General features: G+C 44.0%; 1 long non-coding RNA gene across 1 annotated transcript in view; it reads left to right on the forward strand.

The window, feature by feature from the left end:
* The first annotated feature begins 2,270 nt into the window (after positions 1 to 2,270).
* Positions 2,271 to 20,286, forward strand: part of LOC143371373 (uncharacterized) — a 208,323-nt gene continuing 190,307 nt past the window's right edge. The window contains exon 1 of the long non-coding RNA XR_013086007.1: positions 2,271 to 2,678. This is a non-coding gene — a long non-coding RNA (uncharacterized LOC143371373). The remainder of the gene's footprint in view (positions 2,679 to 20,286) is intronic.

Below are 20,286 nucleotides of genomic sequence, written 5' to 3' on the forward strand. Positions count from 1 at the left end.
GCACCTCCTTTTGCAGGCTTTTGCCTTCTTGCGCAGGTGGGTATTATAGGGCACAGTGAAAATCAACTACTTATTCGGATGAAGCATAATAAAGCATCGGAATTCTATTAAGCTCTAAGGGACAGGGACTTTAAACCTCAAACAAAATACAACATATAAAGCATTTAGCTATTTCCTCGCGTTCTCGATGAATTCTCAAAAGTCCACGCTGCGCAGAAATAGAAGGAAATGAATTTAATCTCGAATTGCAAGATCGAGGTAAATTCTGCACCAGATTTCTTTAACGAATCTCCCGTCGATTTATCCGTAAAAGCCGTGGCCATTACTTTTTCTCCACCCTGCTCGCCTCTGTGTGTGCAATAGTGTGTATATATCGCGTGTGTACACGTGGTGTGTGCTGATGCCAGCTCTGCCAGTAGGGTGGTAAAGCGAAGGGGATGGGGAGACGCAGTGGGCGGATCGATATTAAAATAGTGACCGAATTCCAGCGTGTGCCGCAACCTACCCTAACACCCTTGGCTCACCCCTTAAGCTTGTCTTCTTTCCCTCCACGCATTCTCGTTTCACGCCCCCCGCCGCAGCCCCTTCCTCGTGGGGCGCTCCTTCCGCGCGGAAGGTCCGTTGGAAAAGTTTCCTCGTAGAGGAAAGGAAGGAAAACAGCTCCATAAAGTGGCAGCCGAAATTCAGTCCGCCGACAGGGGAATGAGATAGAGAGAGAGAGAGAGAGAGAGAGAGAGAGAGAGAGAGAGAGAGAGAGAGAGAGAGTGAGAGAGAGAGAGAGAGAGAGGGAGAGGAGCGTCTCCCACAGACTCAGCTGAAAAATAACAGCCAGTCCGCTGGCCGAGCAACGTACCACCAGACCTTAAGGGCTGCTGTTCGTGCACCGTATTTACGAACTGCTCCCTGAATGGTGAATCTTAAACGCCGCCGCTCCGGGGGGGATAGAGTTTAGCGCAGGGGTGCCTTGGCAAGAGGATGGGCTGAATTTTCGTGACCCATTTAGGGGAGGTTCAGGAGTTTCAAGGAACTTTGATTCCTGGCGAAAATTTGTACTTTGAAAGAGCTCGATTTTGAGGAACTCGATGTTACCTTAAAATGGGGGATAGAAAGTTATTTTTCTGAAGATGCACCTTCTTTGTGCGATCTGTTGCCAGGGGTCCGCGAATTTCGGGAGGAATTTTAATTTAATTCGTGAACATTTCTGACACTTTAAACTGCTTTCTGAGAAGCTTCTCCTGTAATAATGTTGCACCCCGTTTTCGTGGGAAGAAAATTGTTTGGGTGGAATTGGTTTGGTTCCAGAATTATTTGCTCCTCCCCCTGTACACCGAGAATTTTTATTGTAATAGTTAAAATAAGGGAGAATTCTTGCGAGCTTCTACACGGCTCCTCTGAACCCACGTCAATCACGTGCACATTGCAACGTATCGAACACCACGCAATCGAAATGCTTGTAACACCTGCCAACATTAATTGCGTCCACTCTGCTAACGGAACGGTATAATTGTTGCAGTTCCGTGGCGTAGGCAGCCCGCGATCAGGTGGACGTGGCGGTGACGGCGAGCTGGCAAAATACTCAAAACGCGTATTAGACGCAAGTTGCAAATTACGTGGCAGTTTCAGGGCAGCATTGTTCTTCAAGGTATGTTGGAGCTGACGTCCGTTTCAGTTACACGGAGTTACACCGGCGACAGTTAGGTATTTCGGTCTTGGGAACGGTGGTAACTTTGCGCCAAAGTTTGAGTCAACTTAACCATGGGACGCGTAAAACGTGAGCCACATTCCGTATCGCGAATCAGGATGGCGTCAACGATAAACCCTTTGGAAACGTGTAACTTCCCATGGAAGTTTTGCGCCCCGCGCAAATACTCTTTCCGCGAATTAACAAACGCTGATAATGAACTGCGGGCAGAGCGGCAAAACGAATGGAAATTAAAAAGCTCGGTGAATAACTCCGTATAAATATCACGCAACCATGAAACGTTCCACGCTGAGTATTCAATGTCCATGCGGATGAAACTTCTGTTTTTGATCGAACTTCCCGAATGCCGATCCCTGCGCGGCTGAAAAAAAAAACATTCACGTTTTCCCAACAATGTGCGGGCGAGAAAAATATTTGGTATTGATCGTTCCGCATTGTCAGGCGCTCGTTAGATTTCATTCTTCGCTGCTTTCCACTCGACGACCAATATTTCTTTCGAAAAAGTCCAATTATATCTGCGTGAATTTTGAAAATAAATCCCGGCTTTCTACTAACAAGGAGAGTATTTCAGGTGTCCGCCTCCGATCGTTTTGATTTTTGGATATGTTATAGAGGACCGAAAAATAAGAAATACGTGTTTTTTTATTTTTCCCCGTTTTCATATTTGGGGGGTGAAAACTGCGTTCAAAGTTAGAGTTGAAAAATCATTTTTGTGGATTTTTGAAAATCTGGTGAGTCAGTCATATTTCGCATTCAAAGACACAAAATTCGTCCATTGACACTATTCCCCTATCTCTAATAGTTCTCGAGATATTCCACAAAAATGATTTTTCAACCCTAACTTTGAACGCGGTTTTCACCCGCCAAATATGAAAACGGGGAAAAATAAAAAAACACGTATTTCTTATTTTTCGGTCCTCTATAACATATCCAAAAATCAAAATGATCGGAGGCGGACACCTAAAATACTCTCCTTGTAAGTAGAATCGATTGCAACAAAGTACTTTAAGGTTACTGCGAAAAATTAGCGGCTGCTAAAAAAATTTTAAAATTCGATCGAGCGCATATCAAAACGATTTAGCCTGCAGGAACGGTTGCATACGTAGGCGCTTGCGCGCGGCTATCCCCGTGCATTGGTGTGTTTATCGCACGCAAGAGCATTCGAACGAAACGAGAAAACGCCAGGGTTCGGATAAGTATCGGCTTCTTGCAGCATATTTCCCACGTCATTAGTATACCGCCGGTATGAACTTTCGAGCGAATCGACGGGAGAGCCTCGTGATTGCCGCTGGTGCGCCATGTATCGTACGCATCGCGGTTTCTAACTCGACCGTTTCAAAAATTCCCGCTCCTTGCCCATTACTCGAGCGTTTCCCTTTGCAACAATATCGATGGCACAACGGTCATTCGTCCACCCATAATTGGGCGTGGTGAAAACAATGGTATTTCTCATTTATGAAGGGTGTAGCGAATGATTGGAGGAGTAAAATTAATCACAGAGGGGTGCGAAGTAGTCACTCCCTTCCCCGTCTCGTATGCCACTTAATTTTCACAGAAAAGACTTTTCACGAATATGTATGACGATGCACTTAATTAGGCAACCTGAAATTACGGGAAAATTTGTAATAGTAGCACAGAGAATTGCTAGAACAAAAATCACGAGGTCTCATAAACGTAGACAGTTTTTCCAAGGATTATACAGTGGATAGGTGGATTAATGAAGCGCAATATCAATAAATTTTATTCCTTTTTCTCGACTTATTTACTTGGTACAAGTCGAAAAGAAGCAGTAACTTTTTTTTATATCGCGCCTTATTTTAAAAATAAATCAACTGCAATTCTTGATTCACGTTGCGTCCAGTTGCGTATAGGAGAAACTACCTTAAGATCCTCAAAACTAAATCAGGTGGCACTGAAAACTTAGTTGAACACAGCCTCTGCATTGAAAGCTAAGCTTCGTGAATCCCTTCGCTGGATTTCAGCGTCAATAACAAAGAAATTCTACTCCCCCTCGCGTTATCGATAATTCATTAACGTGTAGTGGACTTCCCTGTCGTGAAATCGAAGAGCACGGATCCTCGTTCCCGTCGTTAGACCCGTCTGCCATTTTCGGCGACGAGAGCAACCGATTCCCAACCACGTTCCCGCCAAAAGGGCGTTCGCCCTGTCGTCGATCAGCGAGAGCGAGCGGAGGATATCTCGCGGATAGATCGAGCGAACGGACACGACTGTTCGATAACGACAGCGTTTGACGCGCTTTTTCCACGGCTATAGAAAGGTCTCGGCGGCTGCGGCTGCCGCCAGTGTGCGTTAAAGAGGCCGTTTAACCTTTCAGAAGGTATAAGCGGGTCGCATGCTGAAGAGTTCCCACGCGACGACGGATGTCCCGGCTCGCCGCGAGGGCCGAACAGCGCTCGAAATATAATTTATCTATAGAATATTGTCGGCGATACTCCGATAATCATCTGGCGATGTATCCACGCGAGCTCGCGGCGATTCTCTGGAAACGAGGCCTGCCGTTCCGCGAGTGTGGCTATTGCCATGTCCAATGGATTTTGAATTAACACTGTACTGATGCGATGACACTGAATATGGGTTTAAAACCCATGTGACCTAGGATTGTATTCTTAGGAGAAACGAATAGTTGTTAATACCTGGAGGCTTTGTAGATGTCGGCGTTGGTGCAATTGTAACTGAAAGGTAAGGGGAAAAAATGGGGAATGTCACAAAACAGCTTTATCGAGTAAATCAAGTTTTAATAGTTTTAGTTGAATGAATTTATTTTTTTCTTAAGGGGTCATGCTCAGTTAGGCCGCCGAAAAAAAGAGTGGTCTTTGGAAATTTTTTACTCAAAAGCTGTACCACATTTCTCAAAAAATCTTTTTTCCTTTTAAGGGTTGCATCTAGTACCGAGCATCGTAATTTTTTTATTTAAAAATATTTATTAGTAACTAAGTTATTGTCCATCACTCGAAGGTTCTCTAAAAAAGGCTTCTGCGGTGATTTTCGAAAAATTCTTCGTTCAAATACTAGATAATGTAATATACTAAGTAAATTCTTTTGAATTTTTTATTTTAGGTGATCGACTTTCGAGCAGCAGTGATCATCGCAGAAGCCTTTTTTGAGTAAACCTTCGAGTGATGGACAATAACTTAGTTATTGATAAATATTTTTAAATAAAAAAAATACGATGCACGGTACTAGATGCAATCCTTAAAAGGAGAAAAGATTTTTTGAGAAATGTGGTATAGGTTTTGAGTAAAAAATTTCCAAAGACCACCCTTTTTCGGCCTCCTGACTGAGCATGATCCCTTAAATAATTTCTTGCTTTACCTTCACGCCAGAAGCTTATACTTAGGCAACTAGAGGAGACACTCCGTATTTTGACCCAGTGCACAGTGGACATTTCCTGTTTTTACCAGTACACCAAATCTTTAATGCTATCTTAAATTGATCACCCTTTGTGATTCGACAGTTCCTTAGTCCCAGTTGCCAGCAACAAAATATCCTACAAATCGCAAAATCACGAAATATTAACATTTCCAATTTTTCCTCTTACGCTTCAACTGCTGTTTGGAAGCTTCTAGAGGTCTTTGATCTGGGTTCCCATTTCGTTCAACCTTATTTTGAGGTAGATGTTGAACTTTGTACGTGACAGGTTAATGAGCTTTCGAGTCTTTGAATTTTAATAACGTTTCTTGGTGGGGAGGCATTGAATGCATATCGATTATGTCTTCTTTTGAATTCCCTAGGCAACGTCATTAATTAAGGGAACTGTAAAAGTGGACTAGGCGCAGAACGTTTGGCGGCGGGTTTAGAGGCACAGATCCACTTGTCGAACGATTTGTAGCGCCGTTCTGTTGCTCGTGCCCTCGCATGAAATTAATCAAAGTCGAAGCAGGTGTTGGTCCGGTTTAACGAGGGACCTCCGTGGATCCGTTTCTTCGGAAATTCCTCGCGGTCCTGCCCGCTTCGTCCCGCTCGCCCTTCGCCTTTTGTAGCTCTATCCGGTTACACGTGTATGTAAATGAGGCCAGAATGAGTTTGCTACCAGTGAATTGATTAAATTTCAAGGTGTGATAACGGGGAAGCATGTAATAGTGCAGCAGAGCATGCAACACTGTTATAATGCGGCATTATATTTTTAATTGCTACGTCAGATCGATGGAAACGTGGCTGGGGAATTTCGCTGAGAAATTGCATATAAGAAAGCTATCACCGCAGACAATATAATACCGAAATCGGTAGCATTGAGCAACGAAGAAAGCATCGGAATCTAAGCGCATAAATGAACATAACAATTATGTTTTGACATATAAAACGAGAGACGCAGAGTGCCACGCGCAACGTTTAATTAACAGACAATCACAGGCCCTGGAAAGATAAGAATAATTTATTAAACAACTGTCTTTTTTTCTCCGCGCCCGCTGAGGAATCACTTTTCAACCAATAATGTTGCCGTTATTGAACGCAGGCATCGGACTATGAATTTTATGGAATGAACTCTGATGCCGAAGATTCTTTCGAGGCTACGTAATATCAGCAGCCTCGAACGATCATTATTCTGGATGACTCAGTTCTCTTCGAGGCAAGTGTATCTCCCTTACGAATCCAGGAAACAAGTACGGAAACTGAAATAACAGTAAAAAGAGTGGAAGGAACGTGTAGAAGGCGGTGAAAGCACGCAATCAATGGTTTCCAGAGCGTGTTAAAGTGATGCATTCAGTTCGAAGTCAAAGTACCTTCTTTGTATCTCGGTGTGCTCAGTCTTTCACTGTGATAAACTGATAAGTGTCGAGTCAACGATCGGAAGGCACAAGTAGCTGGCTGAAGCCGACCTGGAAAATGGATTAGTTCGCGCCAGCTGGATCAGGCTCCGAGTTCAGCCATTCGCTCAACTTAGAAACACTGGCTTCATACACGTAGTTCATTATGTATTCCGCCACAGCGCTGACTAAATACAACTAATGCAACGCACCTCCTATCTTACTTTCTTGCCAATTCCATTCTGGCGCGCTTGAAAAGGACTCGTTCGCCGAATGATATCTTGGCCCCAAAGTCTCCGCACCATCGACCCGTCTCACCCGACCCTGCAGCTCTCTTCGAGAAATCAATTCCAACGGTGTGCGGGTGATTAAAGACGTGACTATTCCCGCGTGCATGCATCCACGCGCGTTTGAAATCTCTGATAAAAGGGAGGACACGACCCAGCAGTTTACGTGGAGCTTGAAGGCAACTCTTCCTCGATCGCGTCTCGTAAATTCGCGAACGAGCCAGCCACGCTCCCCCGTTGCCTGAAGTAAACCTGTAAGATAACCACGTGTGCGCGTTGCATTGACATGACTAGCAACAAACCCGCGAATAACCAAGAACTCCCATAAAGCTCGCGTTAAGAGTTTCCGCGGCGCACTCGGTTAAGTCACGGGCCTCGGGTTTCCCAAGTTTCCTTTCCTTTTTTTTTTTTGTTGAAGACCGTTGGGATTGGTGTAAGATCGAGCGCACGAGGTCAGATTATAAAGACGTTGAAAACGATTTACGATTGATTAACACGGCACACCTGAGAGGTACTGCGCGATTACTCAGCGACGATCTATGGGGCTTCGAAGCTGTCTCCCTTGTAAGTTAACTCCGTCTGGATGCTGTAATTACTCTTACTGAATTAGACGTTGAGTGGAATAACACTGAAAATTTCCTTGGAGTAGTGAACACTGCAGCTTAATTATTCAGAGCATAGTTTAGTTGCATAATGTAATTTGAATTTCGACCGTAAAAATTGTTCTAATTGGAAGATATGATTTCGGCGCACTGGTTCGGTCTGTTAAATAATTAAATAAAAGCTACTTTGCAATTTTTAGAATTTTTACCAAATTCCAACGTTTCGGTCAATGATTATGACTATTTTCAAGGAACGTTAGATAAAAGGAGGAGAAAATACTGCGTGTGCTTTTATAAAAAATAAATTTTCTTTTAAACAAATATCACGTTCGTTGCTGGGAACGTGCGACGCATGAGTCGGTTAACCGGTGACTGACAAGGAAAGATCCCGAACCCGAAAATTCAAAAGGTTCTGAAACTTTGTCAGTATGTAGGGGATTTCCTTCTGTTACAACGCAATTTTTTTTGTAGCCCAAATTCACTCGAAGGGGGTGAAATTAACCGCTGAAAATTCGGCTATTTTCCGATTTTGTGTTATAACTCGTCAACGGTAAAATATTCTTTTTACCAAATGATAGATCTAATTAAAAGCAGTAACATTCGTTCTGAAACTCTTTTTGTCGAGTTATAACACAAAATCGGAGAATAGCCGAATTTTCAGGGGCCAATTTCACCCCCTTCGAGTGAGTTTGGGCAGCAAAGAAAAATTGCGTTGTAATCAGGAGGAAATCCGCTACATATTCACAAAGTTTCAGAATTATTCGAATTTTCGGGTTCGGGATGCTCCCTTGTGAAGTAAACAGTAGACACAAGGCAAGAACATCTAGATGCTCTAATTACGTTAGTTTAATTACGTTGTGGATTGTATTTGGTGATTATTAACTTGCTGCTGCCTATTGCCAGGATAAGTACAGATATCATTTCAATGCAGTAGGTAAAAAATTCTCTATATCATATGCAACGCAAACAGCACGCACAGGCAAGATGTATATCCTAATTACATATAGATAGATTGCCTAACGCTATGATTAAAACTTTCGAACCTACATTAATTTTTGCCAACTATAGCGTCGTTCTGTGGTTGAAGAGAAATCCCACGCGAGCCTAGTGCTTGCGACTATAAGAATAATGAATAATACGTGGAGTAATCGCCACTGCGATTTAAGTTCCAAGGAAAGGAGTTTTGATGTAACTTTAAATTTAATCGGCAGTGCAGACCTCTGTTATATAATGGATTTAGATTCAAACTCTGAGCTGGAATGGGTGGAAATGGAGCCATCCATTTCTTCTATCCTCCACTTCAGCGACTGAATTACCATTAACCCTCCCTTAAATAATTAAGGGAGGCTGAAACACCAAGGCTACTAAAAGAGTAGTAAAGAGTACAGTAGTTAGGAATCATAGGTCCATTTTTAAATATATTCCCACCTGTCCTTCAGCTTAAAAGTGTCACCCCATAACAGCTTCCTCCTATTCTACAATATGCTAGCATAATAATCGTAGCACATCCTTCAGTCCAAGCCATTCCCTTTGCTTATCAGGCACACAGCTCCCCCAAACACCCACGTCGCATCCATCAAGCACCAACCCCTTCAGTACACTAAACTGCAACTACTAATCATTTCCAAGTATCGTGCCGAAACAGATTCACCTACTGCTCGCCCAACTCCATCATCAAATCGGCCAGTCAGCCCCCCGAAAAATCACAAGATTCTCAAAGACAAAACTACCTATACCAACAGTACCAACGAGCAGCGCGTTCTCACGAGAAGCCAAAGGGTGCGAGAGGAGAAGTCGAAAACTTCGCTCAGCGCTACCAAACAGATTCCAGGAACAGTATCGAAGCTCCATCGAGTCCACGTCTAAAATAGCTGACGAGCTGACGTGGTTGCTGGAAATTTCATAATTACTCCCCGCGGTAGAGGTAAAACCGACCGGGGATCATCCGCAAAACAAGTAAAGGGTCATCGGTGCAATTTACGATCCGGGGGGGGGGGGGAGGAGGACGGTGGCCCGTTGAAATGCATTACCATAAAAACCGCTCTAATCACGGGTACACGGGAGCCAGCGGTGCGGGAGAAACGGCCGCGGAGCCGCTCTCGGCCGCTGCCGCGCGATATTATATTTTAAAGAGCGACGCGGGGGCCCGCGACGGTACCCGCGTACACTCTACTTTATCCGTGCCGTACCGTGTAATAACCTCCGACTTCCTGTTCGTGTAAAGAGCCGCGGGTAGGCTATACACACGCTCTCATTCACTATGGATAAAAGTGAATCGATAATGATACGCACTCGACAAAAATGGCGCCGCCATCAGACACCGCCACACTTGCAGCGGCGTGCCCCGAGCACCCCTCGCTTCGTCCCTCGCGCGCCCAGCTGCCACCCACACACCGCCCTTCAAACCGACTCCTCCTCGCCCACCCTTCCCTCCTCCGGCCACCCTTCGCCCTCCCCCCGTGGGAATAGAGGCGAAACGCGTCGAACGTTCCGGCTGATAACCGTATTACAATTTAACGAGAAACCGGTGTCAGTTTTGTCGGCGCATAATGGCCGACGATTCGGGCCCCGACCGTTCCCTCACACCGACGAAAACGCCGCGAGGAACGATCCTGTACCGGCTACAACTGCCAGAAACTTGCCTGCTGTTTGCCCCCGCTCTCTCTCTCCCTCTTCCGCCCCCTCGTTCCGCCGTCCTCGGTACGGGGGAACGAGGAATCCCGCGATTTAACGCGTGGCCCTCATCCTCCAACCAACCAACCCCCACCCCCCTCGCGCTTTCTCTCTATCCCTCTTCGCTGTCGTCCTTTCGGTTTCCGTTTTGGCAACGGTGACGCTGTGTCTGTGCCCTCTTACTCCGCCGCGTTTTCACGTCGCTACCCCGTTCCTTCCTACCCGCGGGATGCGGGCTGAATTTTTGTCCTCGCTCTTTGGGGCTGCAGCTTGCCCCCCAGCGTCTCCCGGCGCCGCTGAATGCCGGGGCTCGCCTGGATCTTTCGGCGGTAATGAGCTCGGAAAGGGTTCGAATCGGTCGCAACGCGTATAATAGTTTCGAGTGTTATTGAGAGGCTGAAGTCTTTTAAGGTCGGCTGGATTTTCAGTCGCATTGTGGAATTTCGGGGCTTGGGAGGGGGCCGGGGAAGTGAGCTGGAGAACAGTCGAGGTGAAATGGCGGGCACCCTGGATCGTTGAGGGAAAATTGTGATTTTTAGCAGGGAAAATTGATTACAAAGATGTCTGTGGCTAAAAATATTTTAATACAGGGAAGATTCTCTCGAAATTTCGAAGCAATCAGGTGAATAGTCTCTGAGATCCGCGCAATACCGGTTGGAAAGTCAATTTTAAAGAACGCAGCCCATAGTGCCTCTAACATCGCTATTTTCTTGAAAAATAAATAAAATTTTACTCTTCAAAACCTGTATAACCACTGTCATTAATCAGATTTTCTATTCAGTCCCTTATTTAAATGGAGACACCACTGTAATGGTCCGAAATCTTTGGAAATTTATTAAAAGCAAACTATTAAACTTTCACGACTTTTTATTGGATATTTAAATTATATGAATATCTTACTTTACATTTATTTAAAGCAGACTTACAAGCTGTACGAATCTCTTTGAATTTTTTGTTTCGGGTAAGCCTGAATCGGGAAATCACCTACGCCGTGAACATACCTCTTTTTTTAGGTGCCACATTGACACTATAAACAAACAATTAAAACAAATTGCAAAAATTCTTCTTAATTTTTTTGTATAATATAAGAGCAGCTTAGTAAAATACCAAAAAGATTTATTTCATTATATGTGGTATTTACTGAGAAAAAAATCTTTAAAAATATCTTAATTTTTCGGCGGTGCAAAGTAGAATGACCCGATGAAAGAAAGAAATTGCCAAACAAAACCTATGGTTTCCATTGCTTCAAAGTGGCACCTCCCCAACCTCTATCACTCAGTTAGGCGAGCGATCTAAGGGGATTAACTCCACCCAGGAACACGATCATTCCCATCACCCAACATCCCTTTCGCGTCCAGAGACGACAATACACCTTTCCCGCGAAATGCACTTTTATCCCCGCCTCTTCGGTATCTGTAGGGCTGCTGGCGAGTCGCGGAAAGCCGCCGGTGCTCGTGCATTCGTCGGTTGTGTAAAAACTGGCGCGCGGGCGGAAACAAATTGCAGTTTATATATCGCCGGTTGGGGGAGAGAAATTTGCTCGCTCCGCCACTGTGTGGAAGGTGGCGCGAGCCACACGCCACCTTGAAGCCATTCGCTTCGAGTATTTATTGTATTTTATCAGCCCCACGTAGCGACACTTCTGCACCCTGTACGCGGGCTCTCCATTCTTCCCCGCATTTGGGTCGCGCGGAGCAGGGTTTCCACCCTTCGCACCCCGAAAACTCCTTACCGTGTCCCGCTTTGTGCCTTTCTCCTCGGCTTGTTACGATAATGAAACCGGCGTTATTTTAAATAGGGATCGGTGCCGACAGTCGTCATAGACAGGGAAGAAAAGAAGTGGCCACGCGAGAGCCGCAGCTCGAAAGGTGAGCTTATAATTTGCAGCGCGCGTCGCGGCGAATCTGTTAAAAATCTTAATTCCACGTTTCGCCGGCGCCGCCCGTGGAACTGTTACACGTGTAATACACGCTCTCGAACTGGCCCCGTGATTTCGCTCCCCGCACGCTTCTTACAGGCACGATGAAAAGCGTGATTAACAACGCATTTTAGCGAAATGTAACGCAATTATTGCTGCGTCTGGCACGCAACCGCGGGAGATCGTATCGTCGCGGGAGGGAGGGAAAGAAACCGTCGAGTTACAGCAACTTTTATCAGCAATTATAAATTTGCGTTGCTTCTCGGTACACGCGGTGGCAGGCTCGCTCCGTTAAACTCGCTCTGCTAGATTTTTTCGCCGCTGCTCGCCTATGCGGGTAGAAGAAGTTTGAAGTAATGTTTTCCCAGCGGTAATTGTGTCGATAAGTTGGCAGGAAAAACGATCGGCGATCCGATAGCGACGTGTAATGCGCGCGGCGCTTGTATCGTGCGAAATATTTATATCGAGCTTTGCATTTTGCTTTGTAACGCGATTACGTAAAACCGTGAATGTTATTTTTTTTTTAAATGCAACTTTTAGCAGCGAGTAACGCTCATCTATTCCGTGCGAACGAACGATAATCTTCAGTGTTAAATGTAATTGAATCTAACTTCGTACTTAAATCCTGAAGCCGATTCTTATCAATCAAACGAAGACCAACGAATACCTGTAACCACAGAGATTTCATACTAATATTCTCTAAAATAATACCGTAGTTGAGGCACGGAGTGCTCCCTCGTGACTGTTTAATAATCGTTGGAAGTTGGAGGAGGGAATACGACCAGGAATAAGTGGTCGCTGCACGATTCGACGCGGGGCACAGTGCACACGCGTCACGATGCCGAGGAGCGAGATCGTGTGGTACGCAAGAACGCAGCGCGCCGATCTTGCAACAAATCTATTTCCACGGTGTGTAAAAACAGAAGACACGCCGCGCCGGGTAATGAACTAATCTAGCAAGCGCCTGCCATGGGGGAGAGCGAAGACGAGTGGTGGCCAGGAAGCTAGCTGAAGAAAGGACGAAGGACGAGGGGCTTCTGCCGCGGCTTAATAACACGAGTTTTTCCCAGCTGGCTTCGGTAAACGCCAGCGAAAGGGATAGGGACCGCTGTCGTTGAAAGGGCAAGGGACCACGGGACTTCTACGAGTCTGGTGCACGTTGAAACTTTAAGTGGCGCAAGGTTTTCAGAGATGCACTTCCAAGTCGTTCAGACTTTCCGGAGCAATCGCTTTTGTCGAGGAAGCTTTGCTTCACTTGCCTCGAGCAAACGTTCGAGGACATTCGGATAATACTTTCGACGCCTCCCGGAAAATATCAACGCGTAAACACGCCAAATCTCTGTACCTACTGCGTGCGAGTCCCTCGGCGTGAAAGCACGCCCGCGCCACGGCTAATTGTTTGTCTAATATTGTCTTGTACGAGAGTGAGGCAGGATCTCAATTAATTATTGTAATTAACGGGGATGCTCGTTGGATATCACTGTGTTATTTGCGAGGGTAGATTGGGTTTGGTGTTTTGTGTTCGTTTGGTATCTTCGGAGAGATGATGTGTTTTATTTCTTCTTTTTGTTTGAAAGAGTTAGTTGCACGGGTTCGTTAGGATTACATCTTGTAATCGCGGAATTTAATATGGTTCGTGTTGAGAATTTTTAAGCACAAGATAGGGGAAGGTATGTTGTGGAATGTCGAAGAAATACAGCATTCAATGAGTCGAATCAGCCGGTACAGTTTAATGACCCTGTGGTGAATAAAAGCAAATTACTTAGATTAATACCGCCTCGATAGAAGATTTTTAAGAACAAGTTGAATGGCTGAAACTATTTAGACCTCTATCTGCGCTCTTTGAAAATATTAAACTGTATGTAACATTTCACGTACAATCTTAACTCTACCAACAATCTTTTTCATTCATATATAATAGCTTCACCGAAATTATCGTAAAATTTCAATGCACACACGTATTTGCAGCATTGTTAAATGTGTTGGTTTGGAACGTACGGGCTGAAGTTACGTTATCGATGTAGTTCGGCTTCGAATGCTTCCTTCAGAGATTCCACACATTAACAAGGCTATTAGTCGTTGCAATGCTGGACAAAAAGTCGATCGCTCGATGCAAGCTCGCCCTCATTAATAATTCAGATCGAGGCGATTTCGGCGCTTGATTCATTACGGTTTTGATCCATTGATATCGACGGAAGCCCTCCCGATCGTATCAAATCCCGTTGCAGTTTCATCATGCTTAATGACTCCTCTGGGCATAACGAATAATAATATGCAAATAAGGCTTGATCTCTCGATCTTTATGGATACGATGAAGTTTAATGGCACAGGCGGGATCCAAACAGTGCAACGCCTGGTAATTAATCAAACGGGTTACGAAAGATTACGTGAACATTTTATTGAAACGTTAATACGGTATAATACGCGATACGCATTAATTTCGACAATTAATATCAATTGTGACGTCGAATTCGAAACAACTGCAATTATCACGCAAGTGTAGGATGATATTATCAGTTTCTATCTTTTTACGAATTTACTATTTTTAAGTGAAAAAAGACATGCAAATGAAATTCAAACTTCGCAAGTTTTATTTTTTGGTGACTTAAAATTATTGCACACACAGCTTCGACAATAACACAGTATTTATGTCTCACAGTTAATTCCAATGTGATTTTTTTATTTATTTATATTCAAAGTTACTTCTACCATAAATTAAAGGATCAAACTTCGAAGTTTGAATCTTGTTAGATAAAACGATTAAATTTTGTAATTGTGATTAACAAGAAAAGGCGGTAAAACTCTTATATAAAGCAAATGAAATCTCTTTCTTTGTTTCTGCAGTGTGTTTTAAAAACAGCTTCCAAAAGGCTACACTAATGTCTTGGTAATAATTTATCGTTCACCGCGAAGGAACAAAGATTTCCGCATTTCCTCTTGAATGCCCCGACGAGCATAAAGATCACGCGTCGATCTTATTAAATTTCTTCATCCCCTTTCGCCAGGGCGGGAAATTCAAAGCATATTAATACAGAATTAATTAAATCGACGCCGTGTCGTGGCATTAGGCCCCGCAGACACCCTTCGAACGAAACAGTGATCCCCGTTTCATTTCCACAACCGCCCGGGCAGGAACACGCGAATAAGAAAATGATTCGTCCACTCTCAGCTTCCACGGGAATCGCCACGCTCGCCGTGGACTAAGTTTAATAACAACAGAGCCGTACTTCTCGGTCACCAGAGGTTTCCGCAGTCAGACTGTCATTATCTCCAGGACAGAATTCACCCCTTCATAATTTCTTCCTCCCTCTCATCTTGCTCTTTCTGCGCCTCTTCTCGCCAAACAGCCAGCTTCTCCTTCTTTGTTCCCTTCCATTGCTAATATCCCCCTTTCTCACCGTCGACTCGCCTGTTTCAAAGAGTGGAAGGGTAAATTGTACACTTGGTAACGTAATAATCTAATCACGTTTCTTGAATAAACGTTACTTATTGAGTTTGGAAATGGCATCGGGCTGAAATAAATCTAATAACGAGAACCAAGTTGGACAACCGCTAGAAATCTGCACGGTTGAATCAGGTCGTCATTGCCTATCAGCAAAGAACTGTCCTCTGGATGAATTTCGTATTTATTTTTCCTTTGTCAGACCCCTACTTCTCAGTTTTACTTACCACCAATCTCCTCCACGAGCAGTGTCTCTATACTCCAGCGATAGACTCGTCTGTCCCCGAATTTCCCAGATAATTACTCCAGGAAAAGTATCGCGCAACCGAAGAAAGTTCAATGACAAACACCTAGACTGTTCAGGCACCAGGAGGGTCCGCAATCAGACCGTCATTACCACCAGGAGAGAAGCTCCCCATAAGTTCTCTTTCTTCTCCACCGTCTCCTTTCTCTGTGTCCCCTTTCGCACTGTCTTGCTCCGAGTCAATCCTCCTCTTCTTCGCTGTACTGCCAGGATTTTTCTCTGTCCTTCTCCGCGTCTAGTCGCCTCTCGCCCGTCCTCCATCTTCCTCCCGCTTCGGCTCCTCTTGGTCTCCTCGCCTCTGTCTCGTTCCTCACCATTTCTGGAGCGTTCCCCTCCGACCCAGGGAATTCCTCTGTTAGCAGCGGGATAATGACAGTCGCGAGGGTGGTCAGAAGGCAGCCGTAACGCGTGACTTCCTTGGAGATTGCGCGGCCAGAGGTGCACGCGTTGAAAAGTCAGGCGAACGTAAACACCGCGGTGAATCTGTCTTTCGCCAAGCTGACAGCCGTGAACAGATGGGCCTGATTGACTGTAATCGTGTGGGAGATCAGCGCGGCGACGATCAGTTTCGTAACACCTGTTGTCTGCTGATCATTGTCAGCGCGAGCTAACGCGGTGTGCTGACTTTCTTGGGGCCTCCCTCGCTGGGGGCGCTGAATTGCTCTTGGTACGACTCTCTGTTTTCGATCATTTTCAGGTGAATGTTGCACAAGGGATGCCAAGGGAGTATAGAATAGTTAATGCAAGGAATACATGTAGGGGAAAGTGGGGCATAACCGGGTGCCTAATGTATTTTTCCTGCTAGCATAAAGTCAGACGGCAGAATAAACTTTGGACACCGCTAGAAATCTTAATTGGACCTTACAGAATCAGAAAATGAGAGTTCTTATTTGAAAAAAAAAACTATTTGGCTCACAGGAAAACAAGTTTTCTCGGAACTATGCAAGTACCCGATTTTACCTTACAGGTGTGGGTAATATCGGGTATCTATTAAAAAACGCATAAAATATGATATAGTTATAAAACCATTATTAATATTACTTTAGAAACCACAGAGAAAGATATTTTAACAAATATTAATTTGTACATAAATTTATTTTAATTTTTCCGTGCACAAAAATCACAAATAAAGGTCTCGTCGTCCTCCTCAATATTTCTGCAAATCTTATGAGCCCATCCGCGATCTATACATGTAATCAAGATTATTACTGGATTTTTTAAAGATTAGAAATCAGCTTCTATAAGACATTTACGCCATACATAGAAAGTATGGGTACCCGATTTTGCCTCGTACTCAAATACCCGGTGTTCTTGAATAATTGACACATTGGGGAATAAAGTGAAAGAGTTCCTCAAGCAGGAAATTAATAGTGTCCTTCTCGATGCACCCCTCCACTAACAAAGCACAGATTGTCAAACTGTCTGCTTATTATGAGTCACTACTATCTCTTTTTGGCCTCCGTCGTCGTTCCAAGATCAGAAGAATGCTTTCGACTATCTCACGCCGCTCACAAGGAGCAGGACGATCGCACAATTAGTCCATTAAACGGCACGCGGGTTTCTTTGCTTTTTAACGACCTCCAGAGTGATCTCGCTAAGTAATGCAAACTATTAACATATGTTTGATTGTTTCCCTGCCCGTGCAAGCCCCTTTGATGTTAATTAGCGGTGTATTCGCGCCAGCTACTTGAATATTACGAACAACATGGCCTATAAATCACGCGTATATCGCGTACCTCCTCGCCGCGACGGGTACACTCGTCCTTCTGCATTCCTGTCCTCAATCTCTACCTTTTCGAGTATTTTTTCCGGTTTTTTAGCCGCCCCCCTCTGTGCCGTTTAGCAGCAGTTGCACAATCACTTAATCCAGGCATGAGACTTTCTTGCAGTGTCTCATTCCACTTTGTAGCCTTCCCATTCGTGCACAACACCGCTGTCCACTTTTCCCTCTCGCTTATAAGCTACTACACTTTTCATCGTCGATTATTATGCTGTAATAGCTTTTAATATTTACCACTTTCTGCGACTTACGATACTTGTACTATTCGCGGGGTTTGATAGGGCTTTATTAATGGCTCCCCTAATGTGATTAAGCTTGAACTGCGAACGCATCAACGGACGAGCTGATAAAGGCTTAGTCACGTTCGTTTTTATGGGAATACAAATTTATATATCTTCTGTTGACATTTATGGGGCTTCGTGGTTTTCATTTGGTAGATTACGAGGGAAAGTATCTGGAGATTTATAAAACTGTTAATAGTTCCATAATTGTGGAAGATGAAATAATCATTAAGTTAGTTTAATCGATGTTTTAATTCGTACATTGTATTCTTTTTTAGTGTCACGCTAAATACAAATTAATTGCACTGATAGTCAAATGCAGGAGTAGATAGTCCACAAGGTTACAAAATTTTTCACGAATCATTGAATCATTTCATTCGTGGTGCTCTAGGGCGCTAATTCTTTGAGCGTAGAGTCCCCTACGAATTCTGTGATCGGTTTTCAATGACCTAACTCACTGTCTTAGAAGTACAGTGGCCTAAGTGGGTTGGAGCACCGATTCGTCGGCGTTTGCTTGGGAAATCTGGATGCAATATAAAATAACCCCGTCTAGATCGATGTCGTAAAACCCTGATTCCTTTGATACGTCGAAAGAGAAGGGAACGCGGGTGATCGAGTGCACGCCTACTTGCAAGACGCAGTACACATGCGAGTGCATGAAATTTTCACGTATAGACACTTTAAGACACGCGTAGGGGTGGAATGCCTGAAACAAAGCCAATAAAAGGCACTTTCATTTCAACGTGTAATGCACGAGACTTTCACGTCTGATTAAAGTTGCAATTTTAAAAACAACCATAACGCAGATTCAGAACCGATAAATTTCGAAGCTAGGAATATTTCACTTTTCGTAGAAATTCTTCCCACTTAAAATAATCGAACACTTTCCCTCGAACTTCTTAATATGTGCAAATAACCAACGTGCACTTTGATCTAAACTATAAGAAAGCCGCAGCACTGCACTGCCCTCCTTGATTAAAATGTCCTATCTAGAATTTCCCATTTTCCAAGAAATGTTGAAATATTCAAAGTTCCACTCGTCTTTTACCTTCTAAGTAAATTTCGAAACCCACACGTGCTTCGTAGAAATCTAGAAACAGTCTAGCTTGCAAGGGAAGATCCCGAACCCCAAAATTCAAAAGATTCTGAAACTTTCTGAATATGTAGGGGATTTCTTCCTGCTTGCAACGCAATTTTTGTTTGCTGCCCAAATTCTCTCGAAGGGGGTGAAAATAAACCCCTGAAAATTCAGCTGTTTCCCGATTTTCTAACTCGCGAACTGTTAGAGATAGAAGAAAAGTTTCGAGACAAAAGTCACTTCTTTTAATTAGATCTATCATTCGGTGAAAAAATTATTTTACAGTTCACGAGTTATGACGCAAAATCGGAAAATAACCGGATTTTCAGTGGTCAATTACACCCTCTTAAAATGAATTTTTGGCAGCAAACAAAACTTGCGTTGTAATTAGCAAGAAATTCCTACATATTCACAAAGTTTCAGAGTTTTTTTAATTTTCGGCTTCGAGATATTCCCTTGTTAATTATTCTATACAAAGAAATTCTAAAACTTGAATTTTTCTCGAATGTTTCGAAATACAAGACAGGACATTTTTAAGAAGCGTATTGCTAAGGGTTGAAAGAGAAAAAAGTTCTAACAGAGCTTCGAAACTATTCATTGACTTTCTACTCTTCTACGCCACTAATTACCTCCCGCTTGTGCCTGCCATAAATTCTAACTCATCTCCGCTATCCACATCCATCTCTAGTTTACTCTAACAATCCACTGAAACCTTCTTATGCACTTACGGTGCATCTCCGCCAGATATTATTTACATCTATTTAACGATCGCGGTAACGTAATTTGTTCGTCCTCTTAACGCAAGAAGCCGGTTCAGTGGTCGTGGCAGAAGGATATCCTTTCTTGCCCCATTTCTGCGCTGCCAGGTCTCGCCGTGCACGCAGAACCGACACCATTTTACAGGCGATTCCGCGTGGCTTTTGCGTGCGCCTGCCGAGTGGAAGTTACGCGGAAAAAGATCGATCCAGGATGCACGCAGTCGTAAAATCTTGATTCCCTCGAGTAATCAGTCTAACTGTTGGAGCGTTCATACGTGCGCAAGTGGAGGTGCAACGTATACTCCTATGGATTTCTATGAGAACGAGGAGACCTCGCGCAAGTGGCTCAACTGTGACGTGAATACACCTAGAACGGACAGAGTTTTGTCACTTGAAAATCTCAGGTGCATTTGGAAAATCGGCTCTTAGAATTCCCACACCCTTTCCCCGGCATTTTCGCGTCTCCTTCGGAGCTAGAGGCCTCGAAAGGAATTAATGCATCAAACTTTTTATTTAGAACTTTTAGAGTGTGGGAAAGGCAGCTTGCAGCCCGCAATATGTTTCAATATTGTTGAATGGGTTAGACATATTGTGAAAATGGAAAAGACACTTAAATAGCTTAGACAACTATTCGTATGATAATACCCTTAAAGATCTTAATCGGTGGTACGCGTTTACTTAGCATATCTCGATGT

The sequence above is a fragment of the Andrena cerasifolii genome, chromosome 7, assembly GCF_050908995.1.
Source record: "Andrena cerasifolii isolate SP2316 chromosome 7, iyAndCera1_principal, whole genome shotgun sequence".
In the NCBI taxonomy this organism is placed as follows: Eukaryota; Metazoa; Arthropoda; class Insecta; order Hymenoptera; family Andrenidae; genus Andrena; species Andrena cerasifolii.